The 16,277-nt window shown below is 36.3% G+C and overlaps 1 long non-coding RNA gene across 1 annotated transcript in view; it reads right to left on the bottom strand.

Annotated features, from left to right (window-relative positions):
• The window catches only part of LOC309636783, a 199,488-nt gene extending 185,980 nt beyond the window's left edge, over positions 1–13,508 (bottom strand). Inside the window, exon 1 of the long non-coding RNA XR_014250226.1 lies at positions 5,880–13,508. This is a non-coding gene — a long non-coding RNA (uncharacterized lncRNA). The remainder of the gene's footprint in view (positions 1–5,879) is intronic.
• Positions 13,509–16,277: the final 2,769 nt, after the last annotated feature.

Here is a 16,277-nt window from a genome sequence, read left to right as displayed (position 1 = left end):
CCATTGTTTCCTTGAACACACACCCATATATGACTGTCAGCACAAGTCTGTGTCTGAAATATTTTACTAAGCTCCTTGGATTTGCCTGTTGACATCTCATTTATTGTTCACAACCTGCCTGCTTTGAGCAGCCTCCCTAGTCACCCCATCATCTGAATATGTCTAGAACTTCATTTTCAGCAGCCTGTGCTATTGCTTGTCTCCTGTTGCCTTCTGATTATGAAAATCTGCATAGGCAAGCATTCCAGAAGGCTTCCCACGGGGACGTCAGCACTCAATTAAAAAAAAAATGTTGAATTAAATTAATTATGTAAAATTACTTGCGTGCATTCAGCTTTCAGACTGCTAGGATTACTGTACACTGCACATTGATAGCCCAGCCTTCCTAGTCCAGAATCAGACTTCCATGAATCAGCTGACAAACAAGGATAGCTAGAAGGTGGGAGAGTGCAACTTGAACATTTACTTTTGGATGTGTCACTCTTGGGCAAGTTATTTTAACTTGCTATTCCTCAATTTCTTCTCCTTTAAAATGAGGCAAAAATTATACCTAATTCATAGAGTTGCTGTGGGGACTGTATGTGTTAATACATGTAAAGTACATAGAACCATTTCTGGCCCATAGTGAATACTTGTGTATTATCGTTGTGTTCATTATTATATTTATTTGCTATTATATTCACATTGGGAACAACATTAATTTTAAGTATTTGATTGCACCATATCCTTATCATTAAAATAAAGTGATCCTAACTTGTGGTTCTCCATAAATAGAAATTACCAGTATTTGACCAAGATGGAGCAATCAGGAAATATTTCTTGAAGAGGTGAATGCCAAACCTAACATTGTCTGGTTTCCTACCCATTTCCTGCCTTTCTCCTTATGTGCCCTACTCTTCAGACATGGTATTTTCTCAAGAAGACTGTCCTCACTTCCATCATCCATTTTTTTGACTTGGTCCATTCCTAATTCCACTACAAAATCTAATTCAAAGCACTTTCGTAGTGAGCCTTTCTCAGCCAACTGTATTTATCCAATGCCATTTTAGTGTAGCATGTGGGTCAAAGCTCAGGCTCTGGCATTAAGCAGCCCAAGGCCTCCATCCTGGCTCTGCCACGTATCATCCTTGTGCAGTAGTGTAAGTGACTTACCATCTCCAAGTCTCACATCTCACTCAGTTCCTTCTTATATTAAACACACCTACTTCTTGGGGTTGATATAAAGATCTAGTGAGAGAATACATCTATGGGCTCAACACAGTGTTTGCAGACACTGAGAATACACCTTTATAAATACTGGCCATTTTATGGTCATTTTAATTGATATATTTCTTGACTTTCACAATATTTTTCACCTTGCACTATAATCATCTATATCAATATGCACATGCATCTCTGATCCTGTCAGACAGTAGGCCCTCTGTAAACATTTACTGGCTAAAGAAAAAATAAATGCATTCCCAGAGGGCAGAGTATGTCCCAGCTCTGCAAAATCAGGTTGGCAATGCTAAGCACATGGACCCCTGAAGTAGAGTTGCCAGATTTAGCAAATGAAAATACAGGGAATCCAGCTAAATTTGAACTTTAGTCAAAAAACAAATCATTTTTAGTAAAAGTATGTTCTATGCAATATTTGAGATATACTTAGAGTAGAAATTTGTTTATTGTTTATCAGAAATTCAAATTTAACTGAGTGCTCTGCATTTTATCTGGAAACCCTATCCTGAAGCCACTTTCAAATCCATAAATCTTTCTCTTCCCGTGCCAAGATTGAGAATGGGGACTCAAGACCATCCATGGGACACCCAGTCAAAGTCATGATAAACGTAAATGGAATTTAATCCTGTATTATTCTTCTATTCAATCTAGGTATAGGTAAAACTCATTTATCTTGAAGTAGCCACTACTATTAAATTAACTTTCATTCCTCAAAAGAATATAATAAAGTAGACAATGGTATCTTTGTTTTTTTCTATTGAGGTAGCAATAAAGACTTTCATAAAATCTTCCAAAATTACAAGAATCTAAGGTCTTTATTTGCCTCTTTTATTTGATCAAATCTAGGGAAGAAGCAGAGTTTGTTGGGTGGTCTTGGTCACCCCAATTTATCTTATTTGGGAAGCTACTTAGTTAACTTAATAGTTTATTGCTCACATTCCTGCCATCAGTTGACACTTTTCTAAAATATAATTTAGTACTTGGACATTTTCAATCTGTAATGGTTATTATTTAGCACAGGTTGTTGCTACATGCAGTATATAGGTTCCATATGTGTCTTGTTCAATTCTTTATCCTTAGCTCCTAGCAAAGTTCTTGACACAGAGTTGAAGGTCAATACACAGTTGGTGAGTAAACAACTGGTTAAGAGCTCAGACTCTGGAGACAGACAAAACCAGATCCAGATTTAGACCCTGTCACTAGCTGGATGACCTTGAAAAATTCCTTATTCTCTCGAGACTTATTTTGTTGTCTGTAAAATGCGGCTACAAATAGTAGCTAGGACATAGGGATGCTTTGAAGATGAAATGAAATCTTGCATTTAAGCTATTTAGCAAAGAGCCTGACATTGTAGCAAGTGATTCAGAATGGAGTTAGTATCACATTACATTTCTGATGCTACTGTAGGCAGTGTCAACGAAATACCACCCCTGCTGCATGAGAACCACCTTGAGTTAATTCTCTAGCTCAGCTACCCTAAAAAAGCTGATAAGAGTAAGAAAGTCAACATGTTTCTAGGCAACATTGCTAATGTTAAAAAATAACCCTGAGTGTTACAAACTACATCTGGATTGGGAAAAACTATAAATACATAATGAGTACACCATGCTTTGGGATTCTCTGAGTGTTGTGTAACATGTGTATTGTATGAATATGTGGTGGTCACCCTGGAAGCTATTCATGTGGGGTGTGAAGACAGATATTGGCTCTTCCGGGATATGAAGTTTCTAAGCCAGAGCAGCTCTACACGTGCCAATCTTGTCTCCTTGGACCTGAAGTTGTCATCTGGAAAGAAGACAGTTTTCAGATGGCTGTGTGACCTGCTACCTGGACTGCCGCAAAAGGAAGAGCTGACATGTCCTGTGGGCGAGCTGCATCTTCTCTCCTCTTGTCATCCTGGTAGATTCCCAGTGGGGCCCCTTGTAGTCTCAAGAGTCTAACGCTCACTTAAGCCTGAGGAAAGGCCTGGGTGCTCTAGCGCTGTTCAGTGGAAGGGACATCCTCAATAAACTGCTCAGTGATCTTAGAACCTTAGGACTAGAAGCAGTCTTACATGCCATCCCCTTTGACAATTTATCCAGTGTTGGAAGCTCTTCTGCAATATTTTCAATAACTGGCCAGCTGATCTCTCTGACATTTTTTCAACCACAAGTACAGATATACCCCTTAGGAATACATTTCATTGCCATGCAGTCCTCATTATAAAGGGCTTTGTTCTATATCGAAATCTGCCTACCTGAAGTATCTAACCATTAGTTTTATATCTTTCCTGTCATGAGAGCTACACATATGTTTAGATTCTTCCCCATGACTAATATTTACATATTTTCAGGCATTAATTTTATCCTCCATTAATCTCTTATTTTCAGCAAAAATATGTCAAGTTTCCTCAACTTTTCCCTATTGTCTTTGACATCTTTCTGCCCTTCTTCCTAGACTAAGCCATCACATTAATCTTTCAGTGTAGTTTCTAGAGAAAGTGGTACTATCCTTAACTCAGGGTAAAGGTATACTTCTTGAAGTAGGGCAATTTATTTTAAATTATGGGAATAAGAAACAATTACGATTTTATAAATTGAGAAAGGCAGAAATTGCAGAGAAGAAAACAAAAACACTAAAACACATGACAAAAGTACATATGTATACATGATATGAATGATCATAATTGATAAAAGAAAACAGCAACATAGTGCAATGCTTGAATTCATGTTTTGGAGAAATACCACCTGTATTCAAATTCTGGCATGCACATTTGGAAAAGCTATTTAATGTCTCTAACCCCTAGTTGTCCCATCTGCAAAACAGCAAAAGTAATGGTATAGATTGCACTGGGTTCTTGATGACAGAAAAAAATAATCAGTGTAAAATATTCCATATACACTTGGTTGAGAGTAAACTGTATGGAAACCAGTATTGCATTCTGATAAAGACTGCTAGCTCTCAGCTTAAATCTCTGTTCTACCATTTACTAAGAAATCTTAGGCAAGTTATTTATCCTTCCTCCATCTCTATTTTCTTAGATGAAAAATGGAGATTGTAGCAGATTATATTCTATAAAGATCAGTGGAAAAATATTTCCAGTCTGACACCTCTTCTCAAAACTTGTCAATTCCCTCATCAAGAAGTGGAGTCTCTGCTTCTCCCTTTCAACCTGGGTAGGCCTTTGTGACCACCTGGCTAGTAGGCATGGAGAAATGATGTCACATGACTTGCCAGGATCGGTCATAAAAGGTGATACAGCTCCTGCTTCCCTTTCTCTCTCTCACTCTTTCCCCTTGGATTTTTGCTTTTGAAGCTGTCCTCTAAGAAGTCTGGCTACCCAGAAGCTACCAGGATGAAGAGATTAGAGACAATCAGAGAGAGATGTCTCAAGAGTTGCAGCTATTCCAGCTCCCCAGCCACTAAGTCTGGGGAGGTAGATTCCACTAAGGTGAATTCTTTTTTTTTTTTTTTTTTTTTTAATACATGTGTTTTTTTTTTTTTTAAAGGGAACTTTATTATTTTTATTTATTTATTTTTGGCTGTGTTGGGTCTGTTGCTGTGCCAGCTTTCTCTAGTTGCAGTAAGCAGGGGCTCCTCTTCATTGTGGTGTGTGGACTGCTCATTGCGTTGGCTTCTCTTGTTGTGGAGCACAGGCTCTAGGCTCATGGGTTTCAGTAGTTGTGGCACGTGGGCTCAGTAGTTGTGGCTCACAGGCTCTATAGCGCAGGCTCAGTAGTTGTGGCGCACGAGCTTAGTAGCTCTGTGACATGTGGGATCTTCCCAGACCAGGGCTCGAACCCATGTCCCCTGCATTGGCAGGTGGATTCTTAACCACTGCACCACCAGGGAAGTCCCCGATTGTTTTCGTTTTAAGTCACCACATTTTGGGATGACTGGTTAGGCAGCAATATATAACTAATGCAAAGCTAGAATAGTATCTGACTCATAAGGCTTATGCGGATTACATGAGATGACTCATGTAAACTATTGAACATAGAGAAGTGGTTCTCAAACTTTAGTGTCCAATTCTATCACCTGGGGGCTTATTACAAAACAGATTCCGGGGCCCACTCCAGAATTTCTGATTTAGTCAGTCTAGAGGGAATACTGAGTGCTTAATTTCTTTTTTGTTTGTTGTTTGTTTGTTTTTAATTTTTTATTTTGTATTGGAGCATAGTTGATTAACAATGTCGTGTTAGTTTCAGGTGTACAGCAAAGTGATTCAGTTATACATATACATGTATCTATTCTTTTTCAAATTCTTTTCCCATTTAGGTTGTTACATAATATTGAGCAGCATTACCTGTGCTATACAGTAGGTCCTTGTTGGTTATCTATTTTAAATATAGCAGTGCGTACATGTCATTCCCAAAGCCCTTATCTATTCCTCCCCACCCCCTTACCCCCTGGTAACCATAAATTCGTTCTCTAAGTATGCGAGTCTGTTTCTGTTTTGTACATTAGTTCATTTGTATCTTTTTTTTTTTTTTTAGATTTCACATATAAACAATATCATATGATATTTGTCTTTCTCTGTCTGGTTTACTTCACTTAGTATGATAATCTCTGGGTCCATCCATGTTGCTGCAAATGGTGTTATTTCATTCTTTTTTATGGCTGAGTAACATTCCATTACATATATATATAATGTGATATATATATATATATGTATATATGACATCTTCTTTATTCATTCATCTCTTGATGGACATTTAGGTTGCTTCCATGTCTTGGCTATTGTAAATAGTGCTGCAATGAACACTGGAGTGCATGTATCTTTTCGAATTAGAGTTTTCTCCAGATATATGCCGTGGAGTGGGACAGCAGGATCATATGGTAACTCTTTTTTTATTTTTCTAAGGAACCTCCATACTGTTCTCCATAGTGGCTGTACCAATTTACATTCTCGCTTACAGTGTAGGAGCATTCTTTTTTCTCCATATCCTCTCCAGCATTTATTATTTGTAGACTTTTTGATGATGGCCATTCTGACCAGTGTGAGGTGATACCTCATTGTAGCTTAGCTGATGCTGATGCTGATGCTGTCGGTTTAGGGACCACATTTTACAACCATGGCAAACAGCAAACACTCAATTATTAATTTTATTCTTACTACTGTTTTTAGTACTCACTGTTTTTATTTTATGAAACTTAATTAAGCATTGCCAGTTTCTTTGGGTACAAAGGAAATTTACACCCAGTTTCTCTCCATAACTCACAGTCTAATTTATCTTTTTTATCCCTAGTTTTGATCACAATGACTATCACATAATAAGTGCTTAAGAATTGCTTGTTATAGGAATATGAAGGGTCCCCACATCCACTTACGGGTATATGATGTAATGAAGTGAGACAGTATAAGAAAGAGTAAGATACAGAGAAAGGAGAGGAAAGGGAGAGAGAGAGAGGTAGGAAGGAAAGTGTGGGAGGAGAATTTTACTCTCCTTGCTCTAAAACTTTTTTCTTCACGCTATGACAAGTTTTCACATTGTCCTTTTCTAATTTTAAGATGTGCATTTCATGACAGGAGCATCTTGTCTCCAAACCCCCTTTCATTTCTTCAGTTTCTTTAAAATAGAATGGTAAAATCATTGAATGATTGTGTAACATAAATAGTAAAAAAGAAACCAAAAAACTGTTATCAGACTCTTGTTTGATTTTACTTTATGGCTATTGTCAAGTCTGATAAAAAATGTATCAATTATTTGGATGTTTGAGCTCTGCCTTTAGCTCAGGATGCTAGTACATCAGCATTCATCTTATTGACAAGATCTTGTGGATATGAAAGTATAAAAATATGACTGGACAGAACAAGACTCAAGGATTCCCTGGAGGTCTCTGGTTTCCATATAGCCCAAATTTTAAAGGTACTTACAAGATCAGCCACGTCTGTGAGCCCTATCAAGATTTCAAAGCACGTATTTAATATTTGGCTCTCTCCTTTCCTATCCCATCTAGAGGAAGATCATGAGAACACATCACACAGTCTATATAAAAGCTCTCCAAGCCTGCAGAGCCCTACTTATATACACTTAAATTAATTAATACCTTGTTCCCTTATTTGTAACAGCTTTTAAGTCTTATTGAGAATTCAAATGTTAGTTTGCATACTATACAACTTATGTATGATGCTTTGAGGATTATTCTGCACCTATTAATTTTTAAATGCTTAGGGAAATGCACAAAAGGAGAAAATGCGGCCCCTGCCTTAATGGAAGACATGATTTTGAGAGAAAGACAATATTTTTAAGTGAGACAAGATTTGCCTTTCTTAAACAGTCATGACATCATGTTGTTTTCCTGCTAAAAGTCTTTTAACATCATATTGCTTTTAGGAAACAAACAAACAAACAAACTTTATAGAATGACTGGCAAAGCGCCTATGATCTAGCTCAGCTTTCCACCTAATCAGTCTCAACTTTCTCATCTCTTCCATATACCTACCACCCCTTAGACTTGGCAGTCATTCCAGCACCCACCATCTCCTTTCATATTAACATGGCTTTGCACTTACATTTTTCTTTCCTAGAAGCTATCATCATTGATGTTTGCACAGTGTATGATACATAGTAATCATACCATACAAAAGATTTCTAGAATTGCTTATTAATATTGCCCTGTTACTGTGTTATTTTAACCTTTGCCTATGCCAACAGACTGCAAGATAAGTGGTAGAGCTTTTGCCAACCTCACTTTTGTATTACCCCATAAAATCTAGCGGGGTTCCTGGTTAATTGAACAAAAGAAGGAAAATACACATATTCAAAACAATTAGGATAAAATGAAAAATAGAATTTAAAAAATACCATGTGGCAGGAACAAAAGAGACTATGGACCGTGATTAAACTAGCAATACATTTTAGCTAAGGATGACTTCCAGGAGGAGGTAAAATGTTTTACCTTAATGAACCTATGTCAAATTGCCCATCCAGAAGCCAGTTCATGCTCTGGTGGCAGTACCTGCACCAACAACTCAAAAGCTTGCATAACCATCAACCTTATTTGTAAGAAGAAAAACATAGGTATAGAATTAGGAAACTCACAATTGCTAATTGCATATGATGTATCAATATGTCATTAAGATTTGGAACAATCTGATATGAATTTATATCCACTTTAATAGAGGAGTAATCAGAGTCTTCAAGAAGTAAATAAATTATACAATGCCATACGTTGAGTGTCAAAGCTAGGATTCAGACCCAAGAGTATGCAGAAGCTCATGGTCTTTTCAATATATAACAATGTTATTCAGTTACTAAGAGAAAGAGAAGAAACATAGCTTTCCCATGGCAGTGTGTTTTCTAGGAAAGGAAGAAAAACTTATTGAAACTACTATTCATTCACTTAAGCTTTTAGTAAAGCTACATCTTGGGGATGCAATGGTAAGGATCAAAATAACACAAATATATAGCCTCTGTTCTTGTGGAGTTTGTCAGAAGCAGGCACAAATAAAACTCTACATGAATAAATGCAAAATTACAACTGTGTTCAATGTGATTAAAAAAATAAAAGAGCTATATAGTACTTTGAATTTCCTCGAACGGAGAGAACAGATCTGATCTTGTCTTTCCTTCTGATGTGTTGAAAGAATGGTGATCTAAAAGAAAAGCTGGGATCCATCCGCAGGAATGTGTGTGTTGGCAGAGGAGAGTACTCGGAAGGAAGAAATATTTCAGGCATAGGAAATAGCACAAACAAAAGCCTGGGAATGGGAAGGATGGTCTTATGTTTAGGAAACTGAGGGAAGAATATTGTACTCTACTTTTTGACCTAAGAGTACATTATATAGAAGTCCTCTTACATTAAAATCTGGTAAAATAGGAAGATTTTGTGTCTACAAAAGATCACCTTTGACTTGAATTAAAGCATCAAGCCAGGCTTATCAAATGTCTTTCCTTCTTTAACCGTCATGCTTCTCACCCCATGGTAGAGATTTTAAACACTGAAGCCACAAATGCTCAAGCTGCAGCATATGATGGATTTGCTTCAGGATAATCATTAGAAGGATTGTTATCAATTTCCTTAATAAACAAGTAGAGATTGTTCAGAAATCTGGGACATATAACAAGAATAAGCTGAGTCTTTGGATTGTGCCTGATTTGGGCTCAAACCTATAACTTTACCAGCTAGGTCGGCTTGGGCAGTCAACAATTTATCTGAGTTTCAAGTTCTTTGTCTATAAAATATTGTAATGAGTAAACAGGAGAAGAAACATAAAGGTCTAAGCACATATTCAATACTTCACCCTTTCTTCCCCCTTTGCTTCCTTTATTCAATTCCATTTCATCTTCTTAGACTATGTGTACTGCTTTCAGTCTTCTGACAAAATGCCGTCTACCCACCTTCCCTTCACCTTTTTGGTTTAGTATCTTTTCTCTTTTATTCCTGGTGATGAATTTTAAAAGACCTTGTTTTTATTACCTTCATGCTATATTGAATTCCAGAGAATGTTATTCTATCATAAACCAGGACTAATCTCTCCCTTATTGAAATGATACTGTATACCATGCTGTATAATTACATTGCTTTCCATAGCACCAAAAGAGAATAATGAAAGAAAATGACATTTTTGTCCATTTCAAAGACAAAAGGTTTCCAGAAAACTGTGTTGAATCAATGATACTCACTTGAGAATGTGAAGTCCTTTGTATGGGGATGGGGTGAGGAATAAAAGGAATGGGCTATGTTTGTATTTGTCACACACAGTTTTGCTTATGTTTGGGGTAATAGTTCATAAAGATATGCCTTTTTCCCCTCAATTTGCAATAATCTCTATTTCATCAAAGTCACCACTTAGATCCATGTTTTCTTTTAATTGTTTATCCATTATTAGCAGCACTACAAAGACAGGTGTCAGGCTTGGAAAGGCCAGGTGTCTTAGGGAATGTGCTTGGTGGTTAGTTAGAGATATTTTGCAATTCTCCTTTGCTGAGCCTTTGTATTTGTGCTGGGAATAGCATCCCTATTCTGGAAGCAAGTCCCGCATGCCTACAGTCAACACTGCCTTCATGTTAATCCAAAGGCAGCAACCTAGCTCTCCCTTTGAATGTTGTTTTTAAGAAACATAGCTATGAAAAAAGAAAGACGGTCCCATCTCATTCTTTCTATATATGCAGTCAACACTCCACTTTCTCCCACATTGCTATTTTCTTATCTATAACTCCCTCATTATTTGGTAAGCTCCTTGAATCAAGAGACTTTATCTTGTCTACAATTGTATACCTAGCACTTAAGTGTCCAATAAATAGGAGTTTAATTACAAAATAGGAAAAGATTGCTCCCTACCTCAATGCATCCACCATTTACTTGCAGTGGGCCCTAGGGTCTTTTATATCTTACAGCCTTTCACAGTATTTCTCACAGGAAGAAACAGAGAAAAAAAAATTGCTTAGTACTTGGTATGTGCTAGGTACCATGGTCTGCATTTTTCATACATTAACTCAATGTACACCACAACTATGGTAGTTAAGTATTTTCCACCTGCCTCGCCTTACAGAAAAGAGAACTAAGGGTCAGAGAAATTAGGAGACCTTATCAAGGCCGCATAGCAAGAAAGTGTCAGAACATGAATTTGAAGACATGGCTAAGATGGGAAGAACTTGTATTTTGCCTTAAGGGGTGGGTGGAGGGGTGGATACTGGGAGGGGAAAGGAGAAGAGAACAATGAGAAATAAAAGTGGTTTCAAGAATTCTAACAGAAAATGGTTATGAAGAACCTAGGGGAAGGACAGGAATAAAGATGCAGATGTAGAGAATGGACTTGAGGACACAGGGAGGGGGAAAGGTAAGCTGGGACGAAGTGAGGGAGTGGCATGGACTAATATATACTACCAAATATAAAATAGGTAGCTAGTGGGAAGCAGCCGCATAGCACAGGGATATCAGCTGGGTGCTTTGTGACCACCTAGAGGGGTGGGATAGGGAGGGTGGGAGAGAGATGCAAGAGGGAGGAGATATGGGGATATATGTATATGTATAGCTGATTCACTTTGTTATAAAGCAGAAACTAACACACCATTGTAAAGCAATTATACTCCAATAAAGATGTTTAAAAAAAAAAGAATTCTAACAGAAGGTATAAGTGAATGGGATGATGTACTTTTTGAATATTACACCTTCTTGAAAAAAGTCTCAGCAATTTGAATTTTAAATTATTGGATCTCTAAGTATACTTTGATTATCTGTATATCTAGTCTTGATCCTAGTTTACATTTTCAATAGAATGATCTATAATGAGGCTAATGATAAAACAGTTGTTTTAAGAGGTGTTTATTATTAAATTCTTATATACCTTACACAATTAGAGTAGGAAAAATTAGCCTCATACGGTCCTATGCTACAATTGCTAGGTCTGTGATTTTTGTGAGCCAAATAGCTTGGCATAGAGGACCTGGGTTCCCTCTGGGGGCTGTTTTGAGCAAAAGCAATCAGGCAGTGATGCAATTATAGCACCTGCAAATATTATTGTAACCTTTTCTACCCACTCTCTACCTCAGTTTGGGTTCCCAAGGAAGCAAAGTCTGAAATGGAATTTAGCATGCAGGGTGTTTATTTAGATGTGCCCTTGGGAGCAACACCTGTGGAAGGGATGGGTAGCAAGTGTTATTTGGCCCAGGGAGAAGGCAAGGAGCCATATGGCCAACTACAGCCTCTGCACCTACACAGAGAGTTCTGGAGCTAGACTAGCCCCTCTGAATTGTCCCAAGGTGGGTAACATACAGGCCTTTATACTTCTCAACTGATTATTCACTCAGTGTGGGCTATGCCAGGAAAGGGCGTGACTGTGGGCGTGGCAGCTCTCTGCAGCCAAGGCAATCTCTGAAGGAGCTGATAGCTGGAGGCTCTAATAACTTTGCCCGGCATCAGCAGCTGGGGAAACATGTTCCTCATGGAAGAGGAATCTGAGTGGTACTGGAAGATACAGTGTCCACCACAGAGTCTAAATGATAAAATCCCCTACCAAGATGTCTTTACCAATCTAGCGATATCCAGCCACAGGAAGCCATCTCTTCCTGTGAACAAGAACAGTGGCTACACACTATTTCGAGTTTGCTTGCATTTATTTATGAACCTTATATCCCGTTTACAGTTTTAATTTAGGTAGAACAAAGAGGGATTTTTTGTGAGCTTTAGGTTTTATTATAGATGAGCTTACAGACAGACCTTACATGGTATATTAGTCAGCTCAAGCTACCATAATAACATAAAACAGACTGGGTGGCTTAAACAACAGAAATGTATTTTCTCATAGTTTTGGGGGCTAGAAGTCCTAGATCAAGATTTGATTTCTGATGAAGGCTCTCTTCCTGGCTTTCAGATGGTTACCTTCTTTCTGTGTTCTCACATAGCCTTTCCTCTGTGCATGCATGGAGCGGTAAAGACATCTCTGGTATCTCTTCCTCCTCTTATAAGAGTACCGCTTTATCAGGATAGGGCCCACCCTTATGACCTCATTTAACATTAATTACCTCCCTTATCTGAAAATATAGTCAGATTGGGGGGTTAGGGCTTCAACATATGATTTGTGGGGTGCACAATTCAGTTCATAAGACAAGATAGTTGAGAATTATATCTAATTCCAAGTGTTATACAAAATGAATGTTTCTTTGGTTATTTTCCTTCTTTGTAGAGACCTAGTAAATATTCCCTAAGGCTAATGGATAGTGCCTTAATTGCTGATTTTAATTGGTTTTCTTTTTAATTTAAATTTAGGCTTACTCTAAATTTATTCTGTCATTATGTATCAGGGCTTTACGTGCCTAACTTCAAGAACCTTTCTTCTATAACTGCTCATTTAACCTGTATGTTGTTCTGCATATCCCCCAAATATCTGATCATTCTTTGGTATACAAATTGCATTAGAACTGAGATGTATACACCTATTTTCTCACACATAAGTTGGGAAGAAAAACTGATGATGACTTAGGAAGAAAATTCTGCTGTTTTGGATGTAATGAGTGAGCGTTCAAATTATTTCATTACAGAAAGACTTTATTCACTAGGAAGCCTTCCCTTTGACTTTGTAATTCTGTTCCTAAGTTTTTGCCTGTAGGAAATCACTATATATACATACACACATATATAGAGATAGAGGTATATGTACACGCACACACACACAGACACATATAGACACAAAAGGATGTTCGTTACAGCATTATTAATCAAACTGAAAAATTAGAAGCAATGTAATTGTCTAATAATAAAATTCTAGTAAAACAATTTATGATATAGCTGCTCAAACATAATATATAGCCAAAAATTGCCTAGTAAATAATATTTATGACAAGGACTACTTATCATAAAACTTATTTAGGTTTCAAAATAGTTTATATAAATATCTCTATATGAGTATGAGTATTTGTACATAGGAAAATATAGAATGGTATACAGCTAAATATTAATAGATGCTATCTCTGAGGGGTAGGAATATAGTTTTTTTTTTTTTAATTCTTGACATTTTATTTATTCCTATTCTTTTCAAATTTCCTGTAATTAAAATACCTTAATTATGTAATCAAAACACATAGCAAATGTCAGTTTAAATTTTGTCAAAAAATTATAAATTAGCACTCAATATAATAATACTAAGAGTAATGATAGTTAATATTGATTGCTTATGACATGTCTTTCACTGCCATGAGATCTCTACCTAAATTAATTCATATAACCCAAGAAATCAAAAGCAACCATCCATGCATGATTTTCTGTATATTTCCTAAAAAACAAAACAAAAAATCCAGTTTTTCTACAGCTATTCTTTATTGTCAACTACAGATGAGCTACATTACAACTTTCTATTGAAAGATGGAACTGAAAAAACATTTTTAAAATAAAAAGACTATATTAAACTTAGGAATTTATTCAAGTTCATACATGATGAAGAATGACTAAAGGAAATAGAAATTGACATGAGAGAGCACATGACAGACTCTTAGGTCTGGAAGTCCATCCTTGGAGGATTAATCTAATTTTCTTGTTTACAGATGAGGACAATCTTTTTCAGAGGGGAAAAAATTATATGTAAAGTCTCCCAGATTTAGAACTAGAACCCAAATCTCTACTCTCAGTTTACAGCTTGTTCACTCTAACAAATTATTTTCCATAATAGACCTCATTCCTTTATGATTATTCATATTTGAGGCAGAATTAGCCCATTTGAATTTTAAGATTTCTCCTAGAGTACAAAATTCCTGAAGTGTTTAATCATTTCAAATGTTATTTCACCAACTACTGCCTTAGGATTTGGACTTTATTCAGAATTGGTTCCCCTTAATCAATGTAAAAAAACTTAAATAAGGCTGGATTTTTATAACATTTATTCCTGTGAGGTAGGTATTATTATTAATTTATAGATATGGAAACTGAGGGTAATTTTTAAAAATTTGTTTAATGACATACACATATTAAGAAGTTGCTAAGGTAGATAATATTGGAAATTAAGGCTACTGTACTTGAAAAGCACTTTTTATTTTACAAGGCATCCCTCCCCCCCTCAATGAAACCTTTGGTCTTAGAGAAAAATCTCATAAAGAGATGCAAAATAAAAAAGATAAAAGTCTCATCATTGTTACTATCAGGCCAAATTTCTAACATTTACTTCTCAAAAATTAGTAAAAGGAAAAAAGAGGAATATACTGAAGTAGACACAAATTTGAAATGGGATTATAAATGACAGATCAAATATTAGCCTCAGAATTCAATTTATTTTTGTATTTTAATAATATATTTAGAAAACTCAGATTCACATTGTTGCAAATAGTAATTGCTTCTTAAAGTAATCTGCCTTATAACTTCAGGGTATTTTTCAGCTAAACAAAAATGGCAGTGAAAACAGTATCCCAAGAGATACATAAATAAGATGAAATGGAGTCTTGTTTTCCTTTGTCAGTGCTCTCCCATGTGCTTACTTTTGTATCTCCAGGGTCTAGTAGATTGTCTGGTATGTAGCAGGAGCTAAATAACCATTTGGGGAAATAAAATAATAAAGAACCTGCAGAGACTTGCTCTTGCTCTTGCTTTTTGACGTTGGGACTTGATTTCCCTCCCCTCAGGTAATAGGTTAGTTATCAAAACTGGGTCAGAGAAGATTTGTTTTGCACCCACTATTTCTACTACTAGGGATTAACAAGCCCAACTGAAAAATATATGAGAAGTGGGATTAGAGGAGAAGCACAGTGTATATTTTCCTCCCCATGTACTTCCCTCACTCTCTTCTTTTTTTTCTTCCTTTTAATCTGCTACTACATTTGTTTTAAGATTCGGTTGTCGGGAGTGTTTAATTTGATGTTCCTTATGAGAAAGTGAGGTAAAAAGTAGCTCTTGAGAATTCTAAATTTTCTTTGTCCTCAAATATCCCTGGATATTCCGTTCTGTGACAACAGGTAATATTTTGTGTATCTCTAAACAAGTTGGACCTTTGCTTTTGGGCACTGATGTCTCTGCATTTCTCTTAGATCTTTACTCCAATGATTGCCTTTTTGTGGTTGCATTTCCTACAACCAGACAGGGATATACTGGTTTGACCATATGACCTTAGTAGTAAATTTTCTCCATGAACACAAAGCTTATCGTGATAGTTACCAGAATTCTAACAGAATTTCCTATCTGAAAATGATCATCCTTAATCGCCAGATTTTCTAACCTAAAAGCTCTCTGCTGATACCCCGTTTATACTAACCCCTTTATTCTCAATAAAAAGCGTGTTTATATGCATGTATATGTATATATGCATGTATATGTATATGTGTATACATATATACCTCTAGTTACACCACCTTAATACCTTTTGTGATATTGGGCATAATACTTAAACCCTCTGAATCTACACTTGTTATTAGCTAAAAGTTGATACACATAACATATTTAATGAGCTGTTATCAGAAATATACACAAACATACACATGTCTATTTTGCCTACTATGTTAGATGTTTGTATTAGATATCCAATAAATGCTAGTTTTTATATCACCAGTTCTAGGTATCCAGTAAATGTTTGTTTAGTTTCAGTGGATACTAAATAAAAGGAAAAAAAACCATAGATTATCTTTCAAATTATACAAATAGGGTAATACTAAACA

The sequence above is a fragment of the Balaenoptera physalus genome (assembly GCF_965194825.1).
Source record: "Balaenoptera physalus genome assembly, chromosome: 10".
In the NCBI taxonomy this organism is placed as follows: domain Eukaryota; kingdom Metazoa; phylum Chordata; class Mammalia; order Artiodactyla; family Balaenopteridae; genus Balaenoptera; species Balaenoptera physalus.
Note: the sequence above shows the minus strand (reverse complement) of the source record. Positions and strands in the feature narration are given on the sequence as shown.